Consider the following 6,000-nt stretch of genomic DNA (forward strand, 5'->3'; position numbering starts at 1 on the left):
CATCTCTCTCTCTCTCTCTCTTTCTCCAGCGCGCCTCGTCGGAGTAGAGGATGAGGCGGCGGCGGCAGATCTGGTCTGATGAGGCGGCGGCGGTGGATCTGATCTGATCGTTGCGCCGCCTCCTCCATCGGCAGATCTGATCTCCGCCTCCTTCGATTTCAACCATGGCAGATCTGATCTGATCTGTGCTGCACGTATGGCACTTATGGCACTATTAGTGCCATAAGTGCCATAAGTGCACACTTCCCCCTAGGGTTTAGATATTTCATTTAGGGTTTAGATTATCCATTTGGGGTTTAGATGTTCCATTTAGGGTTTAGATTATCCATTTAGGGTTTAGATGTTCCATTTAGAGTTTAAATGATGTTGTTGTTTCTGTATTTGTGCTGCACGTATGGCACTTATGGCACTATTAGTACCATAAGTGCCAACGGAAATCCAAAATAAAACCAAGTAAAATAGTGCCATAAGTGCCAACGGAAATTCAAAATAAAACCAAAGTAAAATCTTGGCACTTATGGCACTAATAGTGCCATAAGTGCCTAACCCGACCCGCGTGCCTGATCCTACCCGGCACGCGACCCGCGCTCCTGACCCTACCCAGTCCGCCCAATTAAGGGCAAAAACATCCCAAAGCTATAAAAATGGCCAAAATTTATGTTTTTTCAATGAGTGGCCATAATTTGTGTTTTATGATTCATTTTGACTATTTCAAAATTTTACTATATATATATATATATATATATATATATATATATATATATAGGGTTGGGTTCCGGTGGATCCCTATGCTTATAATAGATCCGTAGATCCAAATCTAGACCACACATTTATGACATGTGGCGCATCAAGATGGTGACACGTGGCAAGGCATTTCAAGGCAAAATCTGGAGAGGGGTAAAATTGGAATGTAATTTTCGAAATTCAAAAAAAAAAAAAAATTATATTTTCTCAAAATAGGTATATTTTAGACGCATAAAGTTTCATACGAGAATGCATGAACTTTCATATAAAAATGCATAAAGTTTCATATAAATATGCATAAGATTTCACCTCACCCCAACCCCACCCCCCACACCCCAGAACCCCACCCCACCCCAGAACCCCACCCCCACCCACCCCCTACCCCCCCACCCCCCCACCCACCCCCCCCCCCAAAAAAAAATATTTTTTTAAAAACTGATTTTCTGACCACTGACCCAACCCTACCCCCACCCCCACCCCCCCCCCCAAAAATTTTTTTTTTTAATTTTTTTATTTTCTCAAAAACTGATTTTCTGACCACTGACCCCCCCCCCACCCACCCACCCCCCACCCCCCAAAAAAAAAAATTTTTTTTTTGAAAATCAGTTTTTAAAAAAATAAAAAAATAAAAAAAAAAATTGGGGGGGGGGTGGGGGTGGGGGTGGGGGTGGGTCGGTGGGGGGGTGGGGGTGGGCCAGCAATTAGAAAATCAGTTTTTGAAAAAAAAAAAAAAAAATTTTTTTTTTGGGGGGGGGGGGGTGGGGGGTGGGGGTGGGGGTGGGCCAGCAATTAGAAAATCAGTTTTTGAAAAAAAAAAAAAAATTTTTGGGGGGGGGGGTGGGGGTGGGGGGGTGGGTGGGGTGGGGAGGCAGGGGGCAGGGGCTGGGGTGGGGTGGCGAAACTACCAGATTTATTAAAATGAAATGCATTTTTTGTATAGTTTAATGCATTTTATGTGAAAACTTTATGCATTTTTGTTTGATTTTATATGCATGTGAAACATGCCTATTTTTGGGGGGTGGTAATGGGGAGGGTTGGGGGGTGGTATGGGGTGGAGTGGTGAAAATACCAAAACTGGAAAAATTAAATGCATTTTTCTGTTCAAAGTTATGCATTTCATGTGAAAACTTTATGCATCTTTGTGTGAAACTATATGCATCTAAAATATATCTATTTTGAGAAAATCTAAAAAAATATATATTTTTTTAATTATTAAATCCGAAAATTACATTCCAATTTTACCCCTCCAGATTTTGCCTTGGAATCCTTGCCACGTGTCACCATCTTGATGCGCCACATGTCATAAATGTGTGGTCAAGATTTGGATCTAGGGATCTATTATAAGCATTGGGATTAGGGGTGGCAAATCGTGCGGGTCGGATCGCTATCGGGTCGACCTGATATCAACCCGACCTGATAAGGCCAAACCCGAACCCGACCTGATAAGGGAATGCTAAAACCCAACCCGAACCCAACCTGATACACCTAAACCCGAACCCAACCCGAACCCAACCCGAACCCGATAACAACCCGATATCTATCGGGTTGACACGACCCGATAGCGACACGATAACGACACGATCTGATTATGACCTGATAACAACCCAATTTGAATCGGGTTGACACAACACGATAGCAGCACGATCTGATTACGACCTAATAACAACACGAATTTGATTTGATTCATTCACATGAATAATAATATTAAAAAAAAATACAAAATTCATCACATATGCTCAACAATCAACATAATAAATCAACAATTCAACATATGCCAAACTAAAAATACAATCAATATAAAACATTTAACCAATAAGCTTAACAAAATATAATAAGCTCAAATGAAAATAACAATGCATCAAGTCAACCAAGAGTCGTCAATCCCTCTCATAACTACAACATAATCCAAGTGAGCTTAACAAATCAAAATATAACTAGACTACGTCAAAGCCTTCATGCAACAGCAATAGTGGAGACCGAAGAAGATTCGGTTTGAAGTAACACCCATTCTTCATCAATGAAGTGACAAGTAACACCCATTCTTCATCAATGAAGTGACAAGTAAGAGAAATATAACCATCAGTGGTAATCGAACTCCAACAATCAGAAGTCAAGGACATTCTACCAGATGCTTTTTGCAATTCAGACTTAATCCTCATCTTTTCTCTTTCATACAATTTCAAAACATCAGCCTTCACTGTATTTCTAGAAACCATCTTAATATCCCACTTAAGATACTCAAAAATAGCTATAATATGTTCATATTCAACAAATCGGAATGGCAAATCATGAACAACAATAGCAGCAGACAATAACTCCCTAAAGTGAACAGGATCAAATTTTGATTTACTTGTAGTCACCAATTCACCCACATCATGTGTGTTCTTCCTTTGACAACCCTCTAAATGACGTATCATGTTTCCAGTTCCAGTTTTATTTGTCACTTTGTGATAAGTATGGCCACAATACTTACACACACATGTTTTAGAACCATCTGCACTAACAGTAACTTTAAAGTGATCCCAAGCAGCTGACCTTTGTTTTCTTAGATTATGTAAACAATAAACAAATCCATTAGATTATGCATCAAATCCATGGCATCAAATCTGACTATGCATCAAATAAAAACAATAGACAACTAATCCATGGCATCAAATAATCTGAGTATGATTTTATATTTCAAAAAGGGGAAGAAATTTGACCTTGAAATGAGGGAATTGTAGGCTACTGCTGCTACTGTGAATGGTGGCGGCGAATCGACTCCGGCAGCGGGCTTGCGAAGACGTCGCCGGTGAGAGGAGCGACTGGGAGCCGGGAGGGGTGGCGACGAAGAGGGACCGCGCCGACTGGAACTCTGGGAGAGGGGCGGCGAAGAGGGAGCCGTGAGATTCGACAATGTGGGAGCGACTGAAACTCTGGGAGAGGGGCGGGCCGGCGGCGACTCGAAGAGGACTGGAACTACTCCAGAAAACCGGCAGCGGCGGCGTGGACTCCTTCAGCAGCCGCGCCGATTGGAAATCTGGGAGAGGGGCGGCGACTCGAAGAGGGGCTGCGCCGGGCCGTCGTCGTCGTCGATGCGGCGGGGCGGGGCAGTGCGACGGCTGGAGGCTGGAATTTGGAAGGGACGAACGAAGGGAGTGTGCTGCGGCGGCTGGGAATATGGGATGGATTATGGAAGGGATGAATGATATGAAAGTAATTGAAACCCTACTAAGAAAATAAAAATTTAAAAATTAAAATAAATGTTTAATAAAAATAATAATATTATTATCGGGTTACCTGAACCGAACCCGACCCGACCCGAACCCGACCCGAAATTATCAGGTCCTTATCAGGTCGACCCGATAAGGACCCGAACCTTATCGTGCGTGTTACTAACCCATTAATTTCGTGCGGATTCGTGTCGGGTTTTCGTGTCGTGTCGAAAATTGCCAGCCCTAATTGGGATCTATATGATCCCATTCCTAAATATATATATATATATATATATATATATATATATATATATATATATATATATTTATATTCACATTTTTTTTGAACGATTTATGTCCACTTCTAAGTTCTAACCAATTGACAACGGATATATATTATCGAAAAATAAGGAAATAAATTGGGTTACCATAATTTCCTTGCCAATTTAAATTTATTACTTCGTTTAGTTTAGTATCTTACTAAAATACTCATTTGAATAATCTCCTTAAAAAATACTAACCTATTTTACACAAACGTGATTCATGAATCATGATTCATGATGGATACTATTTCCGTATTTCGTACGTAGCCCGTGGACCGTGGTCCGAATTGCATTTGTTACAGCTACACTTATTAATTTACTCCCTATACACTATTTCTTATCCGTTGTATGCAAAAATTTTAAAATATAGTAAACTGATTATACATATTTAATAGTATTTCATATAGAAATCTTATAACAGTTAAAAAAATCATATATTTTCTCTCTCGAAATTTATCTCTCATTTTGGTTAAACTTGCTTCAATGGATTCAAATTTAATTCCTTAAGAAGTATTCTAAAATGATGATTAAAATGATGCCAAGTCTCCGTATATACCTATAATATATTTGAAAAAAAGAATATTCTAAAAATCTATTTAATATAGTCTCTCATTAGATTTTTTAATACATTTTTAAGCTTGGTTTAAATATTAAATACACCACTAACACTACAAAAAAAGCATATTACTAGCGACATTTCCCGTCGGTAATAGGGACACGGCGACCGGTAAAGACATTATCGGCGGCGACTTACCGCCGGTAACGTTCTCATCGGTAATTCAATTACCGGCGGCGAGCATACGCTGCCGGCAATCACCGGCGACCACGCCGCCGGTAATGCCTCCGTTAAAAGGCGGAGAATTACCGGCGGTAAACGCCGCCGCTAATTACCGGCGGCGCCACTAATTATCGCCGGTAATATATAATGCCAATTAAAATTAAACTAAAATTAAATTATTTTACAAATATCGGCGGCGAGCCGCCGGTAAATTTAAAAAGACGGGTCGCTTTTTTGTAGTGTAACATAAACACCCCTATCACGTCCAGTCCCCCTATACTACACATTAGATCAATCAAGCCTTTGATGCCTCAATTTTGGTGCAATTAAAGCCCTCCCCTTAACGGCCGTTTAACTCCGTATATTTTAATTTTTTATTTATTTCATTGGTGGTGGGATCCATCACCAATTTGGATACAATTAAGTCTTTCCACTCTTTCTTATTCGCCAAGTTCGCTGAAAAATTAAAATGTTGCACCAAAAACTTTCTCAGTCTGGTTCGGCCTTTTGTCGGAAACTAGTGTCTGATAATCGCCGCCTCCAGTGGCTAGAAATTTACGGCAATCCACCAAGGGGAAAAAATGGACTCCGCCAGTGGTTGGCAATTTCCAGCAATCCACCAATGTCTGATAATCTAATTTTTTTTCTTTTTATTATTTACAGGCGATTTAACTAATTAGCTTGTGCGACCATAACATTTTGCAGCAACTCTATTTGCTCGCGTCCTATGAGTAATCCGATTGATAAATCTTTATTGGCACATTTCTTGTTGTGTATAAAGTTTTGGTTTTGTTTTCTTCTAAACTATTTATTTATTGCATGTTGACTAATATATACGTTTTTATTCATGTGATGCAATTCAATTTAGAAGGGCCTCTTTCTGAATTACCTGCTCTGTTTTTATTTTGATAGAATTAGTCGAACTACATGGGTTCAAGTTCTCCGTTGTGCGATCATTAAA

Source organism: Salvia miltiorrhiza, chromosome 1 (genome assembly GCF_028751815.1).
Source record: "Salvia miltiorrhiza cultivar Shanhuang (shh) chromosome 1, IMPLAD_Smil_shh, whole genome shotgun sequence".
Taxonomy (NCBI): domain Eukaryota; kingdom Viridiplantae; phylum Streptophyta; class Magnoliopsida; order Lamiales; family Lamiaceae; genus Salvia; species Salvia miltiorrhiza.